At 42.9% G+C, this 12,592-nt stretch overlaps 1 protein-coding gene across 2 annotated transcripts in view; it reads left to right on the forward strand.

Annotated features, from left to right (window-relative positions):
- NEK6 (NIMA related kinase 6) overlaps positions 1-12,592 on the forward strand; it is a 141,906-nt gene that overhangs the window by 7,717 nt on the left and 121,597 nt on the right. The gene's annotated exons all lie outside the window — the stretch shown is intronic.

A 12,592-nucleotide genomic window follows, 5' to 3' on the forward strand; every position in this document is an offset into this window, starting at 1 on the left:
CAACAGCAAAGAGAGGTGGGGACCTTTTCAAGTCATACATTCCGAGCTGTGGCAGAAGTACAGAACTCAGTGTTGTCTTCTGGTGTAGGATCTTTGTCTCTAGATCACACTGCTCATATGAGTTCTAGAACAAGTACTCAAAGATCCAATTACAAACCCTTGTTATGAAAACAAATTAAGAAATAGTGAGATGAAGATGCAATACATTTTGTAAATGCTCAGATATCGCTTGTGTTTGAAAGCCACAGACTGTGTTAAGGAAAAATCCAGGCTATGGAAACTCTATGATTCCACCAAAGATATGGTGGAATCTCCATCCGTAGAGGCTTTTAAATCCCAGCTTGACATAATCATGGCTAGGATGATTTGGTTGTGGGTGATCCTGCTTTAGGCAGGGGGCTGGACTAGATGACCTCTAGAGGTCCCTTCCAGCACCAAGAATTCTATGATTCTATGACTTTTTTATTATGCCTCATATGTGTTCAGCCAGAACTGCGTTGAAAAGTTTTTCTCTCCTTAGTCATTGAGCAGTAATGAACCACTAGGATGATGAGTAGAGGAATAACCAACATGGGAATATTTAGCTTGGACAACATCAAGGAATTACTACGAGTACATTGTGGTAGTTTGTGATGTGGTCCCTTCAAGGAAGATGTGAGCTCATGCTTTCAGGATTAAGAATCATAGAATGCTAGGACTGGAAGGGACCTTGAGAGGTCATTGTGTCCAGCCCCCTGCCCTCATGACAGGACCAAGTACTGTCTATACCATCCCTGATAGACACTTATCGAATCTGTTCTTAAATATCTCTAGAGATGGAGATTCCACAACCTCCCTGGGCAATTTATTCCAGTGTTTGACCACCCTGACAGTTAGGAACTTTTTCCTAATGTCCAACCTAAACCTCCCTTGCTGCAGTTTAAGCCCATTGTTTCTGGTTCTCTCCTCAGGGGCCAAGAAGAACAAATTTTCTCTCTCCTCCTTATGACACCCTTTTAGATACCTGAAAACTGCTATCATGTCCCCCCTCAATCTTCTTTTTTTCAAACTAAACAAGCTCAATTCTTTCAGCCTTTCTTCATAAGTCATATTCTCTAGACCTTAGATCATTCTTGTTGCTATTTCTGGACCTTTCCAATTTCTCCACATCTTTCTTGAAATGGGGCACCCAGAACTGGACACAGTACTCCAACTGGGGCCTAACCAGTGCAGAGTAGAATGGAAGAATGACTTCTTGTATCTTGTTCACAACACAGCTGTTAATGTATCCCAGAATCATGTTTGCTTTTTTTTGCAACAGCAGCACGCTGTTGACTCATATTTAGCTTGTGGTCCACTATAACCCCTAGATTCCTTTCCGCCGCACTCCTTCCGAGACGGTTGCTTCCCATTCTGTATGTATGAAACTGATTGTTCCTTCCTAAGTGGAGCACTGTGCATTTGTCTTTATTAAACTTCATCCTGTTTACTTCAGACCATTTCTCCAATTTGTCCAGATCATTTTGAATTTTGACCCCATCCTCCAAAGCAGTTGCAACCCCTCCTAGCTTGGTATCATCTGCAAACTTAATAAGCATAAGGGAGAAGTGGTGGATGTGATATACCTAGACTTCAGTAAAGCATTTGACATGGTCTCAAATAATATACTTATAAATAAACTACTCAAATACAACTTAGATGGGGCTACTATAAGGTGGGTGAACAACTGGCTGGATAACCGTACCCAGAGAGTAGTTATTAATGGTTTTCAATCCTGCTGGAAAAGTATAACTAGTGGGGTTCTGCAGGGGTCTGTTTTAGGACCGGTTCTGTTCAATATCTTCATTAACGATTTAGATATTGACATAGAAAGTACACTTATTAAGTTTGCAGATGATACCAAGCTGGGAGGGGTTGCAACTTCTTTGGAGGATAGGGTCATAATTCAAAAGGATCTGGATAAACTGGAGAAATGGGCTGAGGTAAACAGGATGAAGTTTAATAAGGACAAATGCAAAGTGCTCCACTTAGGAAGGACCAATCAGTGTCACACATACAGAATGGGAAAGGACTGCCTAGGAATGAGTACAGCAGGAAGGGATTTGGGGGTTATAGTGGACCACAAGCTAAATAAGAGTCAACAGTGTGGTGCTGTTGCAAAAAAAAGCAAACATGATTCTAGGATGCATTAACAGGTGTGTTGTGAACACAACACGAGAAGTCATTCTCCCTCTCTACTCTGTGCTGGTTAGGCCTCGGCTGGAGTATTGTGTCCAGTTCTAGGCACCGCAGTTCAGGAAGGATGTGGAGAAATTGGAGAGGGTCCAGAGGAGAGCAACGAGAATGATCAAAGGTCTAGAGAACATGACCTATGAAGATAGGCTGAAAGAACTGGGCTTGTTTAGTTTGGAAAAGAGAAGATTGAGGGGGGACATGATAGCAGTTTTCAGGTATCTAAAAGGGTGTCATAAGGCAGAGGGAGGGAACTTGTTCTTCCTTGCCTCTGAGGATAGAACAAGAGGCAATGGACTTAAATTGCAGCAGGGGAGGTTCAGGTTGGACATTAGGAAAAAGTTCGTGACTGTCAGGGTGATCAAACACTGGAACGAATTGCCAAGGGAAGTGGTAGAATCTCCATCACTGGAGATATTTAAGAAGAGGTTAGATAGATGGCTTTCAGGGATTGTCTAGAAGGTGCTTGGTCCTGCCATGAGGTCAGGGGGCTGGACTCGATGGCTTCTCGAGGTCCCTTCCAGTCCTACTCTTCTATGATTCTATGATACTGTCTATGCCAATATTTAAATCATTGATGAAGATTTTGAACAGAACCGGTCCCAGTACAGACCCCTGCAGAACCCCACTTGTTGTACCTTTCCAGCAGGATTGAGACCCATTAATAACGACTCTCTGAGTACGGTTATCCAGCCAGTTTTGCACCCACCTTATAGTAGCCCCATCTAAGTTGTATTTGCCTAGTTTTTTGGTAAGAATATTATGTGAGCCCATACCAAATGCCTTACTAAAATCCAGGTAAACCACATCCACTGCTTCTCCCTTATCCACAAGGCTCGTTACTCGTTATCCTATCAGAGAAAGCTGTCAGATGGGTTTGACATGATTTGTTCTTTGCAAATCCATGCTGGCTGTTCCCTATCAGCTTGCCACTTTCCAAGTGTTTGAAGGTGATTTCCTTAATTACTTGTTCCATTATCTTTCCTGGCACAGAAGTTAAACTGACTGGTCTGTAGTTTCCTGCGCTATTCTTATTCCCCTTTTTATAGATGGGCACTATATTTGCCTTTTTTCCAGTCTTTTGGAATGTCTCCTGTCTCCCATGATTTTCCAAAGACGATAGCCAATAGCTCAGATATCTCCTCCATCAGGTCCTTGAGTATTCTAGGATACATTTCATCAGGCCCTGGTGACTTGCAGACATCTAACTTTCCTAAGTGATTTTTAACTTGTTCTTTTTTTGTCTTCTAAACCTACCCCTTTCCCTCTAGCATACACTATGTTAGGCATTCCTTCCTCAGACGTCTCAGTGAAGACCGAAACAAAGAAGTCATTAAGCATCTCTGCCATTTTCAAGCTTCCCTTTACCGTTTCTCCTTCCTCGCTCAGCAATGGTCCTACCCTACCCTTAGTCTTCCTCTTGCTTTTAATGTATTTATAAAAAGCCTTCTTGTTTCCCTTTTTGCCTGTAGCTAATTTGAGCTCATTTTGTGCCTTTGCCTTTCTTATCTTGCCCCTGCATTCCTGTGTTGTTTGCCTATATTCACCCTTTGTAATTTGTCCTAGTTTCCATTTTTATATGATTCCTTTTTTATTTTGAGATCACCCATGAGCTCCAGGTTAAGCCAAGGCAGTATTTTGCCATATTTTCTATCTTTCCTACACAGAGGAATAGCTTGCTTTTGGGCCCCTAATAATATCCCTTTGAAAAACTGCCAACTCTCCTCCTAGGGCTTAACCTAGACAAGACATTGGAGGTGCTTCTTTGGGCTAAGGGATGGCCTGGTAATTATCCAAATAGGTCTTTTTCATTTCTAGATTCTGTGACTCAGGTTCTGTTTTTGTACTTTTAAGAGTGGAGATAGGAAGAATAAGGTATTTTATTGGTGGTAGTAAAAGGGTAGGTATTGAAATAGAACGGTGGATATGGTGGACAAAATGATAAAGTTCCAGAAAATTTGTTAGTAATACATAAGGTTTTGAAATCTTTAATATAAACAAATTAAAAATGGCTTTTAAAGCAAAACTCTATTGCAGCAGATTCTAATTCCTATACATTTAAATAATAAGAGTAAATCAATATTTGTTTTAAAATGCCTTAAATAAAACATTTAAAATAATTGAGCTCCCTTACTCCTTGCCTCTCATGAGAAGTACGGGAGTTGACTGCAACTCCTGAGAGGTTGATTTTGTGTGTCTATACTAGATGTGCAAAATCGAACCCTGGAAGATCAACCCTGATCGGGTTCATCTTCTGAAGTAGTATAGATGTAGCCTCATTCTTAAAGTCTCTTATTTCTTTTAGTACAAATCAGTCTCCAGTAGTTCAGTAAATTAGTTATATCACATGTAAAATATTGCATAACACCTTTAAAATTTGTAAATTTGTTGCCTTATAAGTGGAAGTAAAAAGTTCCTACCATGCAGTACAGGATGCATTACTTAATACATCTTTGTTAAGAAAGTAGATTTAGAAATAGAGATGACTTTATTTAATATTTATTTTGACATGTTGACACATTGCCCAGAGCTGTTTAGAAGAAATAATTCTTACTTGAAATATAATTTGTCTCTACTGTGACATTATTACTGCATGTGTTTAATTTTTTTTCTTTTCAAGCTTCTGCAGCACTTTATTCAATTGTATATTGCGATTTTGCTGTGTTCTGTCCAAATTAAAATGACATTGTGTTTTGTTTTCCTGTCTTATTTTACACCACAAGGTCAGATAGCCTGGAGATTTCTCAGGGAAATGTGTAGCAAATCCTTCTTTATTAACAATGACCTGTGCAAGTAGCAAATAGAATGCAGACTCAAGAAGAACAGATATGAAAACGGAGTATGTTCATGATTTTTTAATCGAATCTCTTGCTCTGTTCAAGCATTTTGAGGTTGAATGTGAAAGCTCTTGATCAAAAATGGATAAATTATTTTATATCGGCATTTTGAAAATTTAGTTGATGTACAGAGCTACATTAATTGAGTCTTAAATCATATGTTATAGTAATTTGATATTTTAGTATTTGTGAATTAATACCATCTACAATAGAAAATGTGTGAAAATAGTTAGCAGATACTTAAACTAAACAAATTCATTAGTGTCATAAAATGCAGAAAATTGTAGCATTTATTTTTTAAAAGTTTAAATAATACTTGGCATACATATCTACTTTCATTCATGTATCTCAAATAGTTCACAGATGTTAACTTATCCTCACTATACCCTACCAAAGCAATTCATCATTGTTATGCTCACTTTGAAGATGGCTGCTGAAGTGAACCTTGAAGAAGTTGTGCTTTGTTCTGTGTTATGCTGAGGATTTTTAGAGTTAGGAATATTATTTCATTGCACTAGCTCATTTTATTTGGTTCTGTACAAATGTGCATGAAGACAGTCTCTGTCTTGAAGAGTTTATAGCTTTTATCTGGCAATGACTTATGCCTTCTTCATTTCAATCATGTCAGTAGTTGTATTGGTTTCAGCCAAAATTGGAGCCTAAATGACTTACCCAAAGTAGAACAGGAAGTCTGTGGTAGATCTTAGAACCGCACTGGACTGGCAGTCAGGAGAACTGAGTTTCTAGGGATCAAGACTCTTTCTTTCTTTCTTTCTTTCTTTCTTTGTGTATTGGCTAATTATACAGCTGGATAGTTGGAATTACAGTAAACTCTTGTTTAACCAGTATTTGAATAACTGGCAAACTCAGATAACTGGCATAACTCGCGGTCGAGTAGTTCTGGTCAGAGGACACTGTGGAGAGAGCACAGGATCCTGTGGGCTGCACTCTCACACAGCCCGGGGGGATGCATGGCGACGTTGAGCAGGCTGGCTCCCCTGAGGGATGAAGCGTTACTCTTGCACTCTGCTCACAAGCCCCAGCCCTGGTGCCCCTTCTGCACCTTCCCACTTCATTTCTGCTGAGCAGAGGAGAAGTGGAGTCAGGGCTAGGGTTTGTGTATAGAGTGCAAGAGCAATGCCCTGCCCCTTGAGAGAGCCAGCCTGCTCAGCACTGCCCTACTTCCCTCTGTGCTGCGTGTGATACAGCTGGCAGGCTTCTCTGCTCTCCCACCTAGTGAGAGCTACTTGCTATTATCCGCAATATTTGATTATCTGGCAACCTTCCGGTACCATGGATGCTAGATATCAGAGAGTTTACTGTATTTTCTTGGGGAGTTGTGTGCAAATGTATGGACTGGAACCCAAGCAAGTTCACCCATAGCTGCTGCCTGTCAGTGCCTGCTTCTGAGTCAGCAGCCTGCTGATGGCTCAAATGGCATAGGATGACTCACGTTCCAGTTTTCCCTCTTTCCATAGGGCCAACTGTCCTCTCTTGCATCCTCCTTGTGACCTCTGTTCATTGCATTTCAAGCCATAATGGAAAATTAAAACTGGAACATCTATCTAGACTTTGCAACTGGGGATTCCATTTTTAGTTTAAATGCTTGAAAAAAGTATTATCACAGCAAATTGGCATGGCTTGTCAATGAGGAATGTTGTCCTGGAGAAGGTTTATAGAAAATTGGTTTTGTGCCCTCTTTTAGCTTCTGAGGTTTTTTTTACTACTTCTTCCTCCCATCCCAAAATAATACTAAATACAATTTATTTTTATACAGAATTATCAGCAATATCACATGCCTGGTTTCGCTGACGACCTCTGGGAATTGCAGGATGTGTATATTTTGTGAACTCTTAAAGAGATGGCATTATAGTTTTTTGACATTTTCTCCCATGTGTTTATCAGGAATTGGACTAAAATGGTGTCTAAAAACATACATCAAAAAGCTTTTCAGTGGTCTAACTATATATTCCTTCCACTCTCAGTAGCTCTGCTTTCATCCTCTTGAGTTTTGATAATGTCACTAGTTCTTTAGCCACCATAGAGTCTTCAAAGGGAAGTGAGGCTTATGTTTCTGTAACCATCTTTATTTACAGCCCTTTTTAAAAATACAGCATCTAAAATCTAAAAAGGCACAGCTTTACATCTTTTTCTTTACAGGTAAGCTTTAATCAACTTGGAAAATCTAAAGGTGGCTTTGAGCTAGTAGTGTATTAAGAACTAGTGCTGTTTTGTGTGGCAGGCTGTATAAACTAAAATTGGTGCTCTAATAAATATTTTCTCTGTTTTCGTAATGATTGTACTTAGATTAAGTGCTTTGTGGGTGGATATTACAAATCTGTTAATCTTTATGGTATTTATAGGAAATGTTTAACTTGAACTTCCTACTTTCGTCACAGGTCAGGTATTCAATTTATAATGTCTTTCAGTTGTAAGAGCATTACTGTCCAAGAGTAAACAGTTGGTGGAGTGCTCTACCTGTGTTTGCTTTAGTTCTTGAAATAGTAGGGAAAGCTATTGGTTATTCTGTAGCTTCATGAGCGAGGTTTTTTTTTTAGTCTCCGCTTTGTTCTGTGAGCAGAAATTTTTTATGATGATTTTTATCAACTATTTTTCCTCTCACAAAAGAAGGAAAAGGGGAAAGGATAGGGCAAAAAACGCCCCAAAGCAATTATATGAACAATCTCTGGAAAATACCATTAATCATGTCACAACTGCTGGAGTCAGCCTTAAAATGAACACTTTCAACTTTTGTCACGTGTGCATTGAATACAAAGCTTAAAAAGAGAAAATGTGTAAGTTCAGTATTTATTAAGGGAAATGATTCGCCTCACCTCTGTCATCAGGATAAATCTTTAATGCTTCTATATCCTTTTTAGCTACAATTAAAATAAATTTTGTCAGAATTCTTAAGATTATCTTGTGGACACATGGTCTGTGGCCACGCCTGGCCATAACTTCGAAATGGCCATGCTAATAGCCAAATCGAAGAATGCTAATGAGGGGCTTAGAAACGGTGCCCAGATGGAACTTTTAGTTAATATTTCCAACCATTGCTGTTCACCAGTGTTAGTGCTACAGTGGGAGTCCTAGTGGTAGGCAAGCTGTGGGCTGGTGTTTTTACTGCTGTCACCTTATCCTTCCCAGAGTTACCTGGAGAGAAGGACAAGCTATAAAGGTATTAAACACCAGTGGTTGCTTGCATCCTGTACACACTGGGGCACCCCCTGGAGCTCTACTGGAAGTACAGTAAAAGCTTGATTGTCTGGCATCCCGGTGGAATGGGGATTGCCTGATAATCAAATCTTCCGGTTATTTGAACGCTGCCCCTGGTGTGACTGGCAGGCAGCCATCCTGCAGGCACCAACCAAGTAGCCCCTGGGCTTTGGTGCTAGATAACAGAACTTGCCAGTTATTCAAGTGCTGGATAATGCAGCCTTTACTGTAGAATGGTAGGAAATTTTCAGAAAAGTATAGTGTAGACAAGGCTAAGAGGCTAAATACTTCTATCGAACTGTATTTCTTCAGTTATTGGGGAATGCTGAAGTGTAATCTTCTGGGTTTTTCTCTTTTATGCTTTTCTGTTATATATTTGTAAGATGAAACTGCTTCTGGCAAAAGCAGGTTTCAGCAACTGCAACGACTCTTTGAGGATCTAATAAGTCCCCTAAGGAGCAGATGTTCTAGTTAGACTTTCCTTCCCTCCCTGAGGAAAACCATGATCTTTCTCATGGAGAAAAGCAACTCTTTCATAATATTTTAGGTACAACTACTGTAAATCTTGGTTGCTAATGGAATTATTGTGTAACTTTTGTAAAGACAAAATCAGCCCTTTGGAATTGGCAGTGTTGAAAGCAACTTGCACTGTAGTGTTGCCTTTAGTTTAATTCTGTCTCCACAAAAACTTGTTTGCTTAGTCATTAAAAACCATCAAAGTGGCCATAAAGGAAGTAAGGACTTTGTTTCTTCAGTCAGGTATTTCAGAATTACTGTATTCGCTGCTTTAGCATCAATTGCTCCATCAGTAACAGGAGCCAGTGAAAAATAAGGAGCTAATCTCCCCCTGCTTTCGTCTGATATCCAGGCAAATCTGTCATGGTATCTACAGTTTTGTAGAATTTCACATTTTTTAAAACAATGATGCTGTCTCATATGAATTTGTGCTGGTGACAAATGCTTTGTTGGCAGTCCTTCATTCTGGAGTCCCCTGTCCCCAGGAATAGCATATGTGGCATAAGCAGAAGTGCAGATTTCCCATAATGCATCCTGCTAGCATGTCTCAGTCTTATGAGGGCGCCAGGAGAATTCATTGTCAGTATCACTTTCATCTTTGACTTTTGTGAGAAATTGGCAGACTGCTTAAGAATAGTTGAAGTGAAGTTGGGTATAGCTTGTTTGCCTTTAATAAAAGAATTCCTCTGCACCCTCTTGAAAAAACAAAACCCATGCTCTCTGTGTATGTGTATTGCTGTAAAGTACACTCACCCCTCATTAAACAAGTACTTTATTTATGAGTACGCGCTTAAACGAGGGACACATTTACTTACCTTAGTTCACTCCAGGAGTGAACTCCCCACCACTAATAGAAGCCCCCTCCCTGTGGCTCCAACCCCCTAGTCTGACACTCCCCCCGCCAGCCCTGCAGCCCCAACGCACTGCAGCCAGACCCCCTGCTGGCCCCACAGCGTGACTACTACCCCCTGTGGCCCCGCGACAGTCAGATGCCCCTGCGGCCAAACCCCCCCAATGCTTGACACACGCCCACCTGCAGCCCTGAACAGTGGCAGCCAGACCCCCTTACTGGCCCATCGCCTGACCCCTGCCCCATGGATCCGCAGCTCCAAACAGCGGCAGACAGACCCCCAACTGGCCCGCAGACAGACCCCTTGCTGCCTGACTCCCCCGGCCCTGCAGCATGACCACCCCCACGCTGACCCCAAACTGCGACAGCCTGAGGCCCCCCCCCATCTGTCACCGGATTTCAAGCCTCCCTCCCACTCACAGCCCCAAGTTACCCCCAGCCTTTAACCCTCCCCAAACCAAGGTTCACTCACCTTTCAAAAGCAGTGCCACCTGCTGCCACTCCTTCTCTGAGTTAGGAGACCCAGGCACCTATCAGAGACTTTTACATCAAAACAAAAAGGCAGTCCAGTAGCACTTTAAAGAATAACAAAATAATTTATTAGGTGATGAGCTTTCATGAGACAGACCTACTTCTTCAGACCATAGCCATACCTGAACAGACAGCACCTGTCAGCCTCGTGGCCAGATCCCCCAACACTATCTGTTCTGGTATGGCTAAGGTCTGAAGAAGTGGGTCTGTCCCACGAAAGCTCATCACCTAATAAATTGTTTGTTAGTCTTTAAAGTGCTAATGGACTGCTTTTTTGTTTTGATAGTATATAGACTAGCATGGCTATCTCTGAGACTTTTACATGTAATTTAATGGGAATTAAGTGTCCCTCTTACGAGTTTCTGCCTACGAGCAGAAAGATGTGAACCAGTTGTGCTTGTATAGTGAGGGCTGAGAGTATATAAAAAATTTCAGCAGGTTGGTTCAGTATACTGATGACACTAATCTCCTCTGACCTAGGCAAAGCAGCTACTTGCCTGTCCTTGGTGGTTTTTAGGCATTGGGGCACAATTGAGGGTTAGCTGGCTGATATGCCAAATGGATGTGAGCGAGCTGGTGTCATTTGGGGGAAGCAACAGTAGGTTGTGGTAAGGATAATATCTGCCACCTATAGTGCGTGTGTGTTCATTGTTTGTTCGTTTGTATCTGTTTGGCTAGGTTGGTGCTCCTAGATCACCAAACAGGAGAAATGGCCTTGACAGCCTGTCTTTCTGTATTTGTTGCAAAGAGGTTGCATTTGTTTCTTTATAACATAAACCTTGTTGTTGTCATCTCTGTTTTTTCACCTTGACACTGTTGCCAGAGATGGGGGGGCGATCCGTTTTTTTTAAGCGAAGCTGGTATGGAATTGCTGTGAGCATATTACAGACACAGGCTACCGTTTGGTTTCTTTCTTAATTTTCAACTTGGCTTCCAGTTGAGGCATGGGTCATTTCTTTGTTGTAAGTTTTTACAGGGCCTAACACAGTGGGGCTGGAATCTCTGTGCTGTCACAGTGCAAATAAATACACTCACTCCTCTTTAGACGAGTATTTTATTTACAAGTACTCACTTAAACAAGGGACAAGTATACCTTCCTTTTGTTCACTGGATGAGTGAACTCCCCCTGCTAATACGAGCCTTACCCATTCTCCGCAGCTCCAATCTGCTGCAGCCTGACCTGCCCCCACTGGTAAACTGCTGCAACCCTAAACCCCTCCGCCAGCCCCTCACACCTCAACTGTCTCAACCTAAAACCCCCCACTGGCTGCTCACACCTAAACTGGCTCAACCTAAACCCTTCCGCCCACCAGCCTCACACCTAAACTGCCTCAACCTAAACCCCCCTGCTGGCCACTCACACGTAAACCGCCTCAACCTAACCCTGCCGCCCCCCGCCAGTCCCTCAAATCTAAATTGCTTCACCCTAACCCCCGCCCCCAGCCTCTCACACCTAAACATTTGTAACTTAGTCCCCCCGCCCCCCGCTGGCCTCTCACACCTAAACCGTCGCAATCTAAACACCCCTGCCAGCTTCTTACACCTAAACCGTCGCAACCTAACCCCCCCACCAGCCTCTCATACCTAAACCATCGCAACCTAAAGCACCCCCGCAGACCCCAAACCATCTCAACCTAACCCCACTGCCAGCCTCGTACACCTAAAGCACTGCAACCTAACCCCCCCCCCCGCCAGCCCCAGGCACCTAAACCACCACCACCTACATCCCCCCCCAGCTGGCCCTGCACACCTAAACCACTGCAACCTAACCCCCCCCCCCCCCCCCCGCCAGCCCCAGGCACCTAAACCACCGCCACCTACACCCCCCACCGGCCCTGCACACCTAAGCCACTGCAACCTAACCCCCTCCCCCGCAGACCCCAAACTGCTACAACCTACACCCCCCGCCCCCGCAGACCCCAACCCATCTCAACCTAACCCCCGCTCCAGCCCCGCATACCTAAACCGCCACAGCCTAACTCCCCTGCTGGCCCTGCACACCTAAACTGCCACAACCTAGACCCCCCCCCCGCCCCCATTGGCTCCGCAGAGCTAAACTGTTGCAGCCTTAACCCCCCACCGCCAGCCCCACAGACCCAACCTGCAGCAGCCTGAGCCCCCCGACCCAACCTGCCACCATGTTTTAAAACTCTCTCCCACTCATGTCCCTAAACTGCCCCCAGCCTTTAACCCTCCTCAACCCCGCCCCCAACCAAAGGTTCACTCAGCTTTCAAAAGCAAGCGCCACCTCCTGCCACTCTTTCTCCAAGTTAGGAGCACTTGGAACCAATCAGACTTTTACGTGTAATTTACTGGTAATTTACTGTCCCTCTTATGAGTTTTCATCTACAAGCAGAAAGTTGGGAACCAATTGTGCTTGTATTGCAAGGGATGAGTGTAAATTTAAAGCCTGAGATTCTGGTCTGTACTG

The sequence above is a fragment of the Carettochelys insculpta genome, chromosome 21 (genome assembly GCF_033958435.1).
Source record: "Carettochelys insculpta isolate YL-2023 chromosome 21, ASM3395843v1, whole genome shotgun sequence".
Lineage (NCBI taxonomy): Eukaryota > Metazoa > Chordata > Testudines > Carettochelyidae > Carettochelys > Carettochelys insculpta.